The sequence below is a fragment of the Ovis canadensis genome, chromosome 19, assembly GCF_042477335.2.
Source record: "Ovis canadensis isolate MfBH-ARS-UI-01 breed Bighorn chromosome 19, ARS-UI_OviCan_v2, whole genome shotgun sequence".
Lineage (NCBI taxonomy): Eukaryota > Metazoa > Chordata > Mammalia > Artiodactyla > Bovidae > Ovis > Ovis canadensis.
Genome location: NC_091263.1, coordinates 41,229,040 through 41,247,053, shown reverse-complemented (window position 1 = coordinate 41,247,053; position 18,014 = coordinate 41,229,040).

Here is an 18,014-nt window from a genome sequence, read left to right as displayed (position 1 = left end):
TAAATCCTCCCATTTGTTTCTGTCCTCCTCAATTTGTTGTACCAAACTTTTATAGTTTTCAGTGTACAATCCATTCACCCCCTCCTTGGCTAAATTTATTCCTAAATATTTAATTATTTTTGGTGCTGTTGTAAATGGAAATTTTTTCCTAAATTTATCCAAATGCTTTTTCATGTGTCTATCGAGATGATCATATGATTTCTAGCCTTCATTTTGTTAATCTGGTGCACCACATTGATTGACTCAAATTCACTAAACCATTCTTGATTTCCTATAGTGTATCACACTTGATCAAGGTATAAGATTCTTTTAATACATTGTTGCACTTGATTTGCTAATATTTTGTTGATGGATTTTTGCATCTAGGTTCATCGGAGATATTGACCTTTAGTTTTCTTTTTTGTGTTCCCCTTGCAACCCCATGGATTGTAGCCTGCCAGGCTCCACTGTCTATGGAATTTTTCAGACAAGAATACTGGAGTGGGTAACCTTTCCCTTCCCTGGGGGATCTGCCCGATCCAGGGATTGAACCTGGGCCTTATACATTGCAGGCAGATTCTTTACCACTGAGCCACCAGGGAAGCCATATATATATGAGACAATGTTATATTTATATAATATTATATATAAAATGTTAAATAAATATATATGTATATAACATTGTATAAATACAACATTGTTTCTTAAAAAGTTTCAGACCCATAGAGCCAGGTGCTCTAGTGGTGTCTGCTGTGTGAGCTGTGCACACCCAGCTGATTTTGGTGGGATAGCAGCAGCAAAATGGGGGATGGATGTGTCCACTAGCAATAGAAATTGCAAAAATGGTACTGACCAGTGCAATACTAGCAAGGTAGATGGAAAATGCAAAAATGGTACCTGCCAGTGCTTCTGTCTATGGAAAGAATCCCAACAAATTCATGCTCCTCCAACAGTTGCTCTACAACGAATGAATGAACCTCTTTCACATATGTTCTAGGTGCTATTCAGACTGTTGCTTTTGCAGTGGTTCCTGGGGCAAGGCTTTGACTGTGTGGATCACAATAAGCTGTGGAAAATTCTTACAGAGATGGGAATACCAGACCACCTGACCTGCCTCTTGAGAAACCTATATGCAGGTCAGGAAGCAACAGTTAGAACTGGACATGGAACAATAGACTGGTTCCAAAGAGGAAAAGGAGTACATCAAGGCTGTATATAGTCACCCTGCTTATTCAACTTATATGCAGAGAACATCATGAGAAATGCTGGGCTGGAGGAAGCACAGGCTGGAATCAAGATTGCCGAGAGAAATATCAATAACAGATTATGCAGATGACACCACCCTTATGGCAGAAAGTGAAGAGGAACTAAAGAGCCTCTTGATGAAAGTGAAAGAGGAGAATGAAAAAGTTTGCTTAAAGTTCAACATTCAGAAAACTAAGATCATGGCATCTGGTCCTATCACTTCATGGCAAATAGATGGGCAAACAGTGGAAACAGTGTCAGACTTTATTTTTGGGGGCTCCAAAATCACTGCAGATGCTGATTGCAGCCATGAAATTAAAAGAGACTTACTCTTTTAAGCATCTTAAAAAGAAGGAAAGTTATGACCAACCTAGACAGCATATTGAAAAGCAGAGACATTACTTTGTCAACAAAGGTCCGTCTTGTCAAGGCTATGGTTTTTCTAGTAGTCATGTATGAATGTGAGAGCTGGAGTATAAAGAAAGCTGAGCACCGAAGAATTGGTTTTGAACTGTGGTGTTGGAGAAGACTCTTGAAAGTCCCTTGGACTGCAAGGAGATCCAACTAGTCCATCCTGAGGGAAATCAGTCCTGAATATTCATTGGAAGGACTGATGATGAACCTGAAACTACAATACTTTGGCCACCTGATGCGGAGAGCTGACTCACTGGAAAAGACCCTGATGCTGGGAAAGATTGAGGCAGGAGGAGAAGGGGATGACAGAGGATGCGATGCTTGAATGGCATCACCAAGTCAATGAACATGGGTTTGGGTGGACTCTGGGTGTGGGTGATGGAGAGGGAGGCCTGGCGTGGTGCAGCTCATGGGGTCGCAAAGAGTCAGAAATGACTGAGCGACTGAACTGAACTAGGGCAAGTGAGTCTGTGTGAGCCTTTCAAGAGCAGACTCTCCATACACTAGAGCCCATGGTTCTCCTGGACACAAGCCCCTTTGGTTTTCAAACCCAGACATTGCAGGGGCTCATCAAGAGTTGGAGTGCCTATTATGGAGTAAAACTCTCCTCCTCCTGAAGAAGCTTCATATCTTTTAAATCCATCTCAGTAGTGGGTGCCACACCAGGGATGGAATTTTTGGCCAGACCATGTCTCTGCCTCTCCTACGCATATTGATGTGGTCCCTTTATTCTTCGTTGTGGAGGAGATGTTCAACTAGTTTTCAGACCCTTCCTACAGGGAATTGCTCCTTACATAACTGTAGATTTGTAGTGTCAGTGAGAGGATATAAGTTCAGAATCTCCCAGTGCTACCATTTTTGAAACACCTCCATGGAATACTGTTTTTATAACATTATATCATGGCATTTCTCCACCTTATTATATCCTTAGGATAGTTATTTAAATTAGGATTTAAAATAGCATTTTACTTTCTGGCTGTATCATATTGTTTGTAACCAAACATCTTTTGTGAAATATCTGGTTATAAAATTGTGCTCTCTTTGTAACACTCCTGTGAACTTCCTTGAACATCACTGATCTCTGACTTTTTTCCTTCAGTAAAAACTTGTAGAGGTGGAACATTTTAAAGATTTAATGGGTTTTAAAGCTTTTCATTTTTGCTGAGAAGTTGCTTTCTAGGAAATTTGTACCAAGTTAACCTTGTGATATCTGGAAGCATGCCATTCTGCTGTAGCATTTCCAGGACTGAGTTCTGCTGTGTATTAGATATTTGTCAGTTTGATTCAGAATCTACTGCCAGGGACAAATGCATAGCCTTTGTTTGTCTCAATGTTATCATTTATAAAAATTATTATAATAGTATAATAGTAACCACACAAATAAGATGGTTTTATTAATTGTATTAATATATGTAGAGTTTTGCATAGCATGTTCTTATAGATTACATATTTAATAAATATTAGCATAGATTCATATTGAAAAAATGGCATCTAGTTATAGTTTTCGTCCTTTGTGTTTGTTAATAAACTTGAGATTTTTAATATGTTTACTAGCTACATATATCTCTTGTTTCTTAAACTACCTGTTAAATTCACATGCCTGCCCCTTTTCTGTTATAGTGTTCCCTCTCTTCTGTCCACTATTATGGTGGCTAAGACTGTAAAGAATCTGCCTGCAAATAGGATGACCTGTGTTTGATCCCTGGGTTGGGAAGATCCCCTAAACGAGGGCATGGCAACCAATTTTAGTATTCTTGCCTGGAGAATCCCCATGGACAGAGGTGCCTGGCAGGCTATCGTCCATGGGGTTATAATGAGTGAATTACTAAGCACACACACACACATATATGAAATATAATTATTTTATGTCATTTTAAAAATAATTCCCTCAAGTTCTACTTTTGTTAAGTTTCCTATTAAACATCAGGATATTTCAACTTTGTAAGAATATAGGGAAGGGGGCTTCCCTGATAGCTCAGGGGTAAAGAATCTACCTACCAACACAGGAGACCTGGGTTTGATCCCTAGGCTGGGAACATACCACATACCAAAGAGCAACTACGCCGTTGCACCACTACTATTGAGCCTGTGCTCCAGAGCCTGGGAGCCACAGCTACTAAACCCAGGTGCCCCAGAGCCCATGCTCCGTAACAAGAGGAGCCATTGCAGTGAGAAGCCCCCCCACCACAAGTGGAGAGTAGCCACCCCTCACCGCATCTAGGCTAAAGCCTGCATGGGAACGAAGACCCAAAACAGCCAAACATAAAGTAAATAGATAAATAAAATCATTTTGAAAAATGCAAGGAAGGGATCAATGCTATTACTCAGCAGAAATCAGTGAGAAAGTCTGCATATTCAAGGCTACTTCCCACAGCATATGTATACTGATATGGCGAATTTGCCTCTAAAACATGTTTTTAAAAATGTTTGACCTTCAAGAGTGCTGAGTTTAAGACTGCACAGTCATTGCTGATGTCGACATGGACTACCAGCCTTCCAAATATCCCCCTTCAATCTCTGTCAAAAGGTCTAACTCTCACTTCAGAGCACATGTGGTCTGGATAGGGCTCCATTGCCAGCCTTTGGATTGCAGCCAGAAACCCAAACTTTTATGCCATACACAATTCCTGCTCTTTCTCTTCATTTTGCCTTTTTCATGCTTTTACTTTTACCTATTTGATCTTTTATTATTTAAATCAGTTGTCAACTTCTCAGAGAAGGTTTTCCTAATGCTCTAGGCTAGATAGAGTCATAAACTAAAACACCCTTTATTTTCTTTTTGTTCTGCTTCCACATTGTTCTATCATTGTAGGTTTATGTGTCTGTACTCTGAATGTACCATGAGCAACTAGATTCTATCATCTAATACATTCTGTTATATTCAATATATATGAATATGAATATGAATATGCAGTCAGTGTTTGCTGAAGGACTTTTTTTTTTTTTAAGAGAATTAAATGGTGAAGAAAGAAAAGGAACGAAAATAGAGATTGGTAAGAGTGGACATGTAAATAGAGATAGATGTGTGCTGAGCTACTTGAGAATACTACTCTTACTTTATGCATCAATATGTCTCCTCCTACTGATAAAGTTCCTGGCACATGCAGGAATTCCATAAATATTTATAGAAAGAAAAAGCTAGTCTACAGACATCTAAGTAAAACCTGTCTCTTAGTGGGGGAGGACTTGTATAGCTTCCTTGACTTTCTTCCAAGTCTGCTTTGATGATCTAATAAAGATGTCTGTCTCCTTGTTTGCAGAATTGTGTGTGTGTGTGTGTGTGTGTGTTTTCCCCCAGCAGAATTCATCTTGGTATGTTAAGTGCTTAGAATTACAAATTTGTTTCCATTGCTGCTTTGCCATCATGATTCTAGCAAAACCAGAGAAGATATTCTTAACTTCTGGTTTTGCTTTCTATTGCATACAAATCTTTATCTTCATCCAAATTTCAGTCTTAATTTTATGTCAGTTCTATACATGTCATGTCTTATATAAAATATCATATGCTCTGAGCAGGAAATACAATCAACAGGTTGTACTTTGAAGGGTGAAGAATGCACACAATCTTAGTACCTCCACAAAATGAACTGTAATGTATAAACTCAGAAACTAAGAGCTAATGTGAAATGGTTGAACATAGATGTCAGTGCTTTTAAATAGATTGCCTTTTTTTTTTTTTTTTTTACTGTATGCTGCACATTTTTGTCAAGGGAATTTGAGAATTATAAACTGCAACAATAATGAGGTTTTGAATATTCATAGGCAATTAAAATGCCTCAGTGCATTTTAGCAGTGCCCTGTGGAAGTGTTACTCATCTTTAGAAATAACTGGGCTGTAATAATCTAATTCCCAAATATTCTGTTAAAAATAGAGAGGGGAAAAGCCTAATTTATTAATGTTTTTATGTACTAGAAAGGTTGATACTTGACTTAATCAAGGTTGCTCTTATCATGCTAAATTCATGGCATTTGGGGTCATTTTGACATAACATAATGCCTATATCTTTTTACATTCTGGAAGATTACAGACATGTCTTGGGTATATTAAAATAAATATCCATTCACTGTTGTATAAACCTGCTCAACTTTGGAGTGGTATGAGGATAGAGAACACATTTAATTTTTGGCATGTCATGGCAGAGACTGGCTGAACTCTCACCCACATCAACTTCCTCTTCTTTCTGCGGATACAGCTAGACAGTATTTCCAGCATATTTTCTGCTGAGGTGTACCAATGTAGAAGTTGCTACTCACAGAATGGTAAAAGGAGTGAGGCGCTCCATTTCCCGTATGGTCCATAAAAACTTCTCACTCATAGTCCCCCTTCTTCTTTCCTCTCCTGGGATAGGATGGCAGAGTCATAAGACGAAAAGAGACTGGAATTCCTGAATCTCTGCCTACGAAAATGCCACTTAACTAAAACACCCATATTAGGTTGTTACAACTCAAAGTAAACATTCATTGTACCTATGAAATTTGAGATTCTGTTGATTATAATAGCTAAATTTAGCCAGATAACACATGAGGGGTGGAGAAATAAACTGCCAACTCTGTCTTTTTTCCAGCCAACCTTGAAATAATGAATATAGTTACAGCTAAAGTGACTCTTTGAATTCTTCTGTAATGTGATATTTTGAAAAATTAAATACCTTTGACACAATTTATTTCACCTAATTTAAATACATATGTTTCCATTTAATTCACTGTTTGACCCTCTTCATTTTTTATTTATCTTATGTTTGTAGCAAGAAAATGTAAGGGCCATTGCTTTTATTCTTTCTCAATGAATGCTTTTCTTATAATCATTTCTATATATATATATATATATATTTATCACTTACAAATAGTTTTGAACAGGTCTTATGTATCAAACCTTATACTGGAATTAGGGAAACAATAATAAATAAGGCAGATAGGGTCTTTGCCCTCATGAACCTTGTGATTTTAGTAGAAGAGGCAGACTTTACACAACTAATCATAAATCATATAAATGGTTTTTACTTGGCATTATAACAAGTGCCATGAAAGGAAAGTCTAATGAATTGCGGCTCGATGTAACAAGAAGTCTTAATCTAGGGACAGTGGTGGGTGGTGTCAGGAAAGACTTTCAAAATAAATGTATTTAAACTAAAACCTGAAGGCTGAGTCAGCTACTTAGCTGGGAAAAGAAAGAGAAAGCTGTAAGAAAAGTGGAGTGAAAACATTTGAAAAGGTCTTAGTAAAATTATTAAGAGCTGGCATTCATCATTTGCTTTTTAGAAGCTAAAAACTGCTCTGATTTAATTTAACATATTATCTCATTTGGGCTTCCCTGGCGGTTCAGATGGTAAAGAATCTGCCTGCAATTTGGAAGACCTGGGTTCAATCCCTGGGTTGGGAAGATGCTCTGGAGAAGCAAATGGCAACCCATTTCAGAATTCTAGCCAGGAAAATCTCCTGGACAAAGTAGCCTGGGCGGGCTGCAGTCCTTGTGGTCACAGAGTCAGACATGACTGAGTAAGCACACATGCATAATCTCATTCAATTTCTCATGAAAGGGCTATTGCATGAATAATAATACTGTTTCTATTAGAAAAAGAAAAGCCCATCACTGGAATGAAATGTAGTGTGGTTGGAGCATGTGAAAAAAGAATATGAGGGTAGAAAAAATTGATGAAGGAATCAAAAGCAAATTATACAAGGCCTGTGCCACAATTTAAAGTAACGGTGTACTTCAAGCAAGAGAGTTTGACAATATTTTTAGCAGTGTTCGACCCTCTCTTTTGAGGTACAGAAAATTAAAGAAAATAAAAATGATTTACTGTAAATTAATAAATTAATTTTATCTAGCTAGCTAGTTATCATTTATTTATTTACTTACTCATTTGCTTATTTATCTTATTAATTTATTTTAGAAAACTGTCTACTGACCCAGCATTGTGATAGATTCTTTGGTGTATACCAATAAGAATAAGACCTTATCTTTGCTCTCAAGGATATAACTCTGAAACAGTTACTAGCAGGAACTGAATATTACCCAAATTTAGAAATGAGTAGATAAAGCTTGCTGTATTAGTTTTATTTTCAGTTCAGTTCACTTCAGTTCAGTTGCTCAGTCATGTCTGACTTTTTGCGACCACATGAATCACAGCACGCCAGGCCTCCCTGTCCATCACTAACTCCCGGAGTTCACTCAGACTGGCGTCCATTGAGTCCGTGATTCCATCCAGCCATCTCATCCTCGGTCGTCCCCTTCTCCTCCTGCCCTCAATCCCTCCCAGCATCAGAGTCTTTTCCAATGAGTCAACTCTTCCCATGAGGTGGCCAAAGTACTGGAGTTTCAGCTTTAGTATCATTCCTTCCAAAGAAATCCCAGGGCTGATCTCCTTCAGAATGGCCTGGTTGGATCTCCTTGCAGTCCAAGAGACTCTCAAGAGTCTTCTCCAACACCGCAGTTCAAAAGCATCAATTCTTCAGTGCTCAGCCTTCTTCACAATCCAACTCTCACATCCATACATGACCACTGGAAAAACCATAGCCTTGACTAGACGGACCTTAGTCGGCAAAGTAATGTCTCTGCTTTTGAATATGCTATCTAGGTTGGTCATAACTTTTCTTCCAAGGAGTAAGTGTCTTTTAATTTCATGGCTGCAGTCACCATCTGCAGTGATTTTGGAGCCCCCCAAAAATAAAGTCTGACACTTTTATTTTACTGAGTAACAAAGTATCACCAGTGTAATGGTAATTAAAACAACACACTATACTAACTCACCATTTCTACGGATATGGAGTCTGGGCACAGCAAGGCTTAGGTGTATCCTCTGCTCAGGTTCGTATAGACTGCAATGAACATATTAGCCAGGGCTGTTGTCTCATTCGAGGCTTGGGGTCTTCAGCTTACTGGTTGCCACAAAAGTCAGTTCCTGTAGTTGTGGCTTATACAACATATATGTATGTGCAGTCGCTCAGTCATGTCCAGCTCTTTGTGACTCCATGAGCTGTAGCCTGTCAGGCTCCCCTGTCCATGGAATTCTCCAGGCAAGAATACTGGAGTGAGTAGCCATTCACTTCTCCAGGGGATCTTCCTGACCAAGGGTTGAATCCAGGTCTCTTGCATTGCAGGTGTATTCTTCACCATCTGATCCACCAGGGAAGCCCTGGTGTATGTATACAGTTCTTAGCTTCTAGAAGCATTTCTTCCATGGCATGTAACCTGATATACAACATGACAGCTTACTTCCTCAAGACCAGTAGGGAAAACTATCTCCAGCATGCTATGAAAGAGTTTAATATAAAGGAACATAATCACAAAAGCAACTATCCCATAAATATAACCTAATCAAAAGAATGACTTTCCCATCATAGTCTCATGAAAGTTTCAGGTTATATACCCCAGGGTATGTGACTAGATGAGGAAAAATCTCATGGGTCATCTTGGAGGTCTGACTACTACACCTCTTAAACAAGAAGATGGTTTGCTAAAATATGGAGGCACAGAAAAATGAGAAGCAATTAGAAGTGTCTTTTTGAAACTTCTTTAGGGAAGAGTGGATACCACCTTCTTCCTGGTATTTAATATCCCTAACAATCATATGTCCAAGTTTGCCTAAAAATGGCACCCCACTCCAGTACTCTTGTCTGGAAAATCCCATGGACAGAGGAGCCTGGTAGGCTACAGTCCATGGGGTCACAAAGAGTCGGACACGACTGAACGACTTCACTTCACTTCAATCTTCATACTAATTGTCCCAGCATAATTTTAATAGTGTCCTTTTAAAGACTCAAGAATGTTTCCATTTTTTATTGCCAGTGTGTTTATAGCCCTGAGGTAGGAGAGAAATAACACCATCAAAGCCTGATGCTATTCAATATTTGTTATTCCCTTGCTCTGATTCTTGGGCTTACTGAGCAAACTTCTAACAATTTTTATATCTATAGGAAAAAAAAAAACACTTGGTTGGACTATCATCACAGGCAGGTTCACTCAGTGCTTGTCCTTCTCATTATAAATTAATGAACAGACTTACTGATTTATAAACTTCAATCCCTTACTGGTAAGACATTTCCTAATACCTATTTCAGAATCCTGAGCAGACAGAGTTGCAATACAATCACCTTGTAGTTGTAGACCAAGATGAACTCATCAAGCAAATGATTCCCTAGAATGCCCCACGTGCAGACCACTGACTTTGACAGATTCACCTTGATTACTCTTTTGGGGCCTTTATTATAAACACTTCTAGTAACTTTGTTGTTGTTCAGTCACTAAATCGTGTCTGACTCTTTGCAACTCCATGGACTGCAGCACGCCAGGCTTCCCTATCCTTCACTATCTACAAAAATTTACATAGATTCATGTCCATTGAGTCCATTGATGCTATGTAGCCATCTTATCCTCTGTTGTTCCTTTCTCCTTTTACATTCCATTTTTCCCCAGCATCAGGGTCTTTTCCAATGAGGCAGCTCTTCACATCAGGTGGCCAAAGTATTGGAAATTCCGCTGCAGCATCAGTCCTGCCAATGCATATTTAGGGTGGTTTCCATTAGGATTGACTAGTTTGATCTCCTTGCAGTCGAAAGGACTCTCAAGAGTCTCCTCCAGCACAAAACTCAAAATCCCCAGTTCTTCAGCACTCAGCCTTCTTTATGGTCCAACTCTCACATTGTTACTTGACTACTAGAGAAACTAGAGCTTTTACTATGTAGACCTTTGTCAGAAAAGTGATGTCTTTGCATTTTAATATGCTACCTGTGTTAGTCACTCAGTTGTGTCTGACTCTTTACCACCCCACGGACTGTATATAGCCTGCCAGGCTCCACTTGTCTATGGGATTCTCCAGGCAAGAATACTAGAGTGGGTAGCCATTTCTTTCTCCAGGGATCTCCCCGACCCAGGCATCAAACCCAGGTCTTTTGCATTGAAGGCAGATTCTTTACTATCTGAGCCACCAGAGAAGCCCAATATGCTGTTGAGATTTGTCATAGTTTTCCTTCCAAGGAGCAAGCATCTTTTATTAATGATTACATGACTGCAGTCACCATTTGCAGGGATTTTGGAGCCCAAGGAAATAAAATCTGTCATTGCTTCCACATTTTCCCCTTCTAATTGCCATGAATTAATGGGGCCAGATGCCATGATCTTAGTTTTTTGAATATTGAGATTTAACCCAGCCTTTATACTCTCTTCTTTCACCCTCATTAAGAGGCTCTATAGTTCCTTTTTGCTTTCTGCCATTAGAATGTTATCATTTGCATATCTGAAGTTGTTGAACTTTTTCCTGGCAATCTTGATTCCAACTTGTGATTCATCCAGTCTGGAATTTTACATGATATAATCTGTATATAAGCTAAGTAACCAGGTGACGATATACAGCTTTGTCTTTCTTCTTTCCCGATTTTGAACCAGTCTGTTGTTTCATGTCTGGTTCTAACTGTTGCTTTTTGATCTGCATTACAGGTTTCTCATAAGACAGGTAAGGTGGTCTGGAATCCTCAGTCTTTAAGAATTTTCTGCAGTGTGTTGTGATCCACACAGTCAAAGGCTTTAGCGTAGTCAATGAAATAGAAGTAGATATTTTTCTGGAATTTCCTTACTTTCTCTACGATTCATTTAATGTTGGCAATTTGATCTCTGGTTCCTCTGCCTTTTCTAAACCAGCCTGAACATCTAGTAACTTAGACAGTAAAGTCAAAGAGATAAGTGAAGACTGAGTTGGTAGAGATTTGAGGCAAGCCTCCTAAGTGAGAGGTATATATGAACTAAGTCTCCAAGATGGAGTGGGTTAGATGAACAGGCAGAAAAAATCCATTAAGGTCACTTACATTCTTCATTAGTTTGCCATTATTTGTTAGGTGAGAGTTTCCAGTTAGCTCGAGCATGGACTGATTATTCCATGAATAATGGTTTCCTTTCCAACTGTACCACCATGTTCAAGAAAGAGACAATCTCCTTGACTTAGCCACAGAGAAATGTCAAACCTTGGACGTAAGTCATATTCTATTAGGTTGATGAAAAAGTAATTGCAATTTCGGACTGTGATTTTAAATCATAACTAGGTTCAAACAAATCTCTATTAGTCAAAATAGGAGCAATTACAATCAACACATTTTTGGCAATGGGAAATAAGTGTGTCTATTACTTTAGCATAAAAATTCATGCTCTGGGATGAACAAACCCTTGCAAAACATTTTCTGCCTCCTGCTGATTGTGGAAGCTTTTTCCCTGTAAAAAGTTGTAGAAATGCTTGAAGAAGTGGTAGTCAGTTGGCAGGAGGTCAGGTGAATATGGAGGATAAGGCAAAACTCCATAGCTCAATTCGTTCAACATTTGAAGCATTGGTTGTACAATACGTGGTCAGATGTTCTCATGGAGAAGAATTGGGCCCACTCTGTTGATCAGTGCTGGCTGCAGGCCTTACAGTTTTTGGTAAATCTTATCAATTTGCAGAACATACTGCTCAGATGTAATGGTTTCGCTGGGATTCAGAAAGCTGTAGTGGATCAGATAGGCAGAAGACCATCAAACAGTGACCTTGACCTTTTTTTGGTGCAAGTTTGACTTTGGGAAGTGCTTTGGAGTTGGGTTTTTTTTTTTTTTTTGGTCCAGCCACTGAGCTGGTCATCACCAGTTGTATAAAATCCGATTTTTGTCACACGTTACAAGGTGATTGAGAAATGGTTCATTGTTGTTGCACAGAATAAGAGGACACTTTAAAACAACATTTTTGTGTGTGTATGTGACCAGCTCATGAGACATCCACTTATCAAGCTTTTTCACCTTTCCATTTTGCTTCAAATTAACAGAGGAGCCTGGCAGGCTAGAGTCCTTAGGGTAGCAAAGAGTAGGACCTGACTGAGATGACTTAGCACACATGCACACATGCCAAATGACAGTAGAATGGTCAATGATGAGCTCTTGGGCAACTTCTCACGTAGTTGTAAGCTTTGATGATGGCTCTCAGTTGGTCGTTGTCACCTTCCCACGGTGACCACAGCACTCGTCATCTTCAAGGCTCTCATCTTTTTTGCTCTCATCTCTCCTGAACCACCACTGCACTGAGGGTTTGTTAGCAGTTCTTGGGCCAAATGTGTTGATATTGCAAGTTGTTTCTACTGCTTTATGACCCATTTTGAACTCGAATAACAAAATCACTTGAATTTTCTTTTTGTCTAACATTGTTTCCATAATCTAAAACAAATACAAAATACAAAGCAAGTAATTTCATTAGCAAAAAAACATAAAGCAAGAAACTTGCATTGAAATGATATATAACTTAATCACATTTATTTAAGAATGTGTTCCAATATCAAACAGCAAAGCTCAACAATGCTACAGTTATTTTTGCACCAACCTGATAGGATTCTGGGATAATGAATGGATATATTTATTCATTAAATATTTATTGAGTACCACTGTGAAGCAGGTGTTCAGCCAAGGTGCCGGGAACCCAGTGGTGCAGAAGACAATTGCATGTCCAGCCCTTACAGCCTGCAGAGAAAAGTCTTACTTCATTTGGGTGACTATGCAAAACTGGACAGAGTGGTTTACAAACAAGATACATTCTTAGCAGTTATACGACTGGGAGGTTGATAGTATGCTATGAAAGTTTATAAGTGGAGGGCTTCAGAGAAATCTAGCCAGAGGGACTGCCACCATCATGGAAATGTGACCAAGATTAAGCAAAGAAAAAGGAAGTAAGGAGTGTTCAAACAAACAAACAAACAAAAATAACAAAAGCCCCAAAGTCCAGAACAAAACAGAAATTTTAGGAGAGTATTTAATTTGCTCAAATCAGTGAGAGCCAAGATTAGGGAAGTAAAGTGAGAGTCAAGGGCAGTTTAGGCCCATTCTGGTGTTTCATTCCTTACCCTAAGAATAATGAAGGACAGCTGAAGGGATCTCGCAGCAGATGCATGGCACCAGACCCCTAAGCCTTGCAATGCCCTTGAATTTGGATGACGGGCAGGTAGTGGTCAGGCCAGTTCATACCTACATACATTATTATGAATTCTGTGAGAATTTCCTTCTGGCATTTGCTAATATATTTATGTTTTTCAGAAGTAAATTCACATAGTACTTTTTGCTTTATGACAAGATAGATGCAACAGGATTTGGCAGAATTTTTTTTTCCTTTTTATTAAAAAAAATTTTTTTTTACTTTACAATACTGTATGAAACAGGTTTCTTGGACATAGTCCCATTTTCTACACCTTCTAGTAATGATTTAAGTTTGGGAATCTGTAGCCCCTACCCCTATCTTCTAGGAGAGTTTAGCACTATTCAGTTCAGTTCAGTCACTCAGTCTTGTCCGACTCTTTGCGACCCCATGAACCACAGCACCCCAGGCCTCCCTGTCCATCACCAACTCCCAGAGTCCACCCACAACCATCTCCATTGAGTCAGTGATGCTATTTAAGCATCTCATCCTCTGTCGTCCCCTTCTCCTCCTGCCCTCAATCTTTCCCAGCATCAGGGTCTTTTCCAATGAGTCAGCTCTTTGCATCAGGTGGCCAAAGTATTGGAGTTTCAGCTTCAGCATCAGTCTTTCCAATGAATATTCAGGACTGATTTCCTTTAGGATGGACTGGTGGGATCTCCTTGCAGTCCAAGGGACTCTCAAGAATCTTCTCCAGCACCACAGTTCAAAAGCATCAATTCTTCTGTGCTCAGCTTTCTTTATAGTCCAAATCTCACATCCATACATGACTACTGGAAAAAACCATAGCCTTGACTAGATGGACCTTTGTTGACAAAATAATGTCTCTGTTTTTCAATATGCTGTCTAGATTGGTCATAACTTTCCTTCCAAGGAGTAAGCGTCTTTTATTTTCATGGCTGCAATCACCATCTACAGTGATTTTGGAGCCCAGAAAAATAAAGTCAGCCACTGTTACCACCTTTCCCCATCTATTTGTCATGAAGTGATGGGACCTGATGCCATGATCTTAGTTTTCTGAATGTTGAGCTTTAAGCCAATCTTTTCACTCTCCTCTTTCACCTTCATCAAGAGGCTCTTTAATTCTTCTTCACTTTCTGCCATAAGAGTGGTGTCATCTGCATCAGTTCAGTTCAGTTCAATCACTCAGTCATGTCCGACTCTTTGCGATCCCATGAATCACAACATGCCAGGCCTCCCTGTCCATCACCATCTCCCGGAGTTCACTCAGACTCACGTCCATCGAGTCCATGATGCCTTCCAGCCATCTCATCCTCGGTCGTCCCCTTCTCCTCCTGGCCCCAATCCCTCCCAGCATCAGAGTCTTTTCCAATGAGTCAACTCTTCGCATGAGGTGGCCAAAGTACTGGAGCTTCAGCTTTAGCATCATTCCTTCCAATGAATATTCAGGACTGATTTCCTTCAGAATGGCCTGGTTGGATCTCCTTGCAGTCCAAGGGACTCTCAAGAGTCTTCTCCAACACCACAGTTCAAAAGCATCAGTTCTTCTGCGCTCTGCCTTCTTTACAGTCCAACTCTCACATCCATACATGACCAAGGAAAAACCATAGCCTTGACTAGATGGACCTTAGTTGGCAAAATCATGTCTCTGCTTTTGAATATACTGTCTAAGTTGGTCATAACTTTTCTCCCAAGGAGTAAGCGTCTTTTAATTTCATGGCTGCAGTCACCATCTGCAGTGATTTTGGAGCCCCCAAAATTAAAGTCTGACACTGTTTCCACTGTTTCCCCATCTATTTCCCATGAAGTGATGGGACCGGATGCCATGATATTCGTTTTCTGAATGGTGAGCTTTAAGCCAACTTTTTCGCTCTCCTCTCTCACGTTCATCAAGAGGCTTTTTAGTTCCTCTTCACTTTCTGCCATAAGGGTGGTGTCATCTGCATATCTGAGGTTATTGGTATTTCTCCCGGCAATCTTGTTTCCAGCTTGTGTTTCTTCCAGTCCAGCGTTTCTCATGATGTACTCTTCATAGAAGTTAAATAAGCAGGGTGACAATATACAGCCTTGACGCACTCCTTTTCCTCTTTGGAACCAGTGTGTTGTTCCATGCCCATTTCTAACTGTTGCTTCCTGACCTGCATACAGATTTCTCAAGAGGCATTTCAGGTGGTCTGGTATTCCCATCTCTTTCAGAATTTTCCACAGTTTGTTGTGATCCACACAGTCAAATAGTCATAGGCATAGGCATAGTCAATAAAGCAGAATAGGTGCACTACCCATTAGTTTTAAAAGTAATAGATTTCTTGGCATTATATTTTATATTTTTAGAAGACTTTACATTCTTTGTTGTTTCCCGCATTGTAAAGTTTGAAATTAGTGTTACGCACATTCCATTAGACAATGAATGAGGGAAGAGTACATTCCCACTTGACCATGACTGTTCTATACTTTCTCCTCTTATGAATTTGTCTTGGATATTTCTTATTCTTTCACTCATAAAGTTAAACACACAAAAACTATGTTCATCTGTTGTGTGCTTTCTGTTCAAACTCATCATTATTTTGCATTGAAGAAAGATCTTTGTATTAATAGCCCCTTCCCTGTTTTCTACTGGTAGTGTTTCACTACATAATTTATCCAGAAACAAAAATAGCTTCTCAATTTAAATTCACTCACAATCTGGTTAGCATTCAGGGGAAATAACAACTGACAGAGAATTCGGCCCAGAAAACTCAAAAGCATGCAAACTCTTTAAAGTTTTTCTGCAGATTCAGCCTGGGAATAGGTGAAATCATTCTCACAATTTGTTTATACTTCCTAAGGAAGTGTTGCCTCGCCTCAAAGCATCGAAAGCATGAACATAATGAGGAGAACAGAGGGCCTTGTGTTTCTGTTTGCAGGTTTTTTATGTAGGACTGACAGCTTACTCTACCACAGTGTAACCTTCTAATCCTTTCTTGCTGTCATCATAACTAGCATAAATGATATTTTTATAAGAACTGAACCACTGAAATTTTCATGAAGATAAGTAAAAAGAAGACAAGTTTTGTAAGGAAATAAATCTACAAATGATAAATTCTTCAGTAGTCCTTCCCTGGAAACATTAGAGACGTGATATACCAACTGTACTTTAATAATTTAAAAAGTGTCTACTGTCTCTTCACTAACTAATTCTTACACTAGCAATTCAGGATCCAACTGCCAGAATACATTCTTACAAAGGGATATTTTTCTTTTTTGAAGAGGCACACAACCAGTCCCAAAATCTCTACTTGCAAATCAATGATGCTGATGTTAGAGAAAGGGGAGATCTCTAATGTTACCTTAAAAAAATTTCAAGAAAAATATATTAAGAGGAAGTGACCTTTGCCCTGTTACCTCAATAAAAATTTTACCATTTTGCACTTCAGTACTTCAGTGATACCCAGAACAGACCAATAACCAAAAAACACCAGGCAATGATAAGTTGCCCTTGGTCCCAATATAAGGAAGTGAGATGAGAAAAAAAGAAATTATGAATTGTTTTCAAGGTGTAAGACCTTAACAACTTGGAAAGATACTTTAGTGCATAGGCTCATTCATATTATTTGTTCCAAGACTTACTCTGTTCTACAATTTTCCCATGAACCAATGATATATTCATATATAAATAATTATTCTGTATTTTTACCTTGGGCATATATTTTCTCAGTTCATCTCAAGAACAGAATACATTTGTGTCGAGAATATAATACATTTATTTCTTCCCACAATTATTTTTGATCTTACATAAGCTTCTATCAAAAGAGGGGGGAAAGATATTGTTTGATGATATGATTATGTCTTTGGCTTAACCTTACAGTGACTCAGACATCTGTAAACTAAGAATAATATTAATAATGGCTTCATCAGGAATTAGATGAGTTAATACTCGTAAAGTATTAAAAGATGGCATGGGATATAATAGGTACTCCACCACAGACTGCTCAATAATTATTAGCTATTATTATCTATGGATAGTCCCATGGATACCACCTAATTGTCATATAATTGTTATGCATTATAGAACTAATAAAGCTTGCTTTCTCTGATAGTGAAATTTAGCATAAAGTGAAATCTGACTTGTTTTTTCCTGTTGTTACTTCTCAAAATTGCCTTGTAAATTAGGCAGGGTGTAAAGTGTAAAGGCGGAGAAGGCAATGGCACCCCACTCCAGTACTCTTGCCTGGAAAATCCCATGGACGGGGGAGCCTGGTAGGCTGCAGTCCATGGGGTCGCTGAGAGTTGGACACGACTCAGTGACTTCACTTTCACTTTTCACTTTCCTGCATTGGAGAAGGAAATGGCAACCCACTCCAGTGTTCCTGCCTGGAGAATCCCAGGAACAGCGGAGCCTTATGGGGTTGCACAGAGTCGGACACAACTGAAGTGACTTAGCAGCAGCAGTAGCAGCAGGAAAGTGTAAAGGATAAAGGACTGATAATTACAAAGCCTGGATTCTCACTTAACATTCTGCTA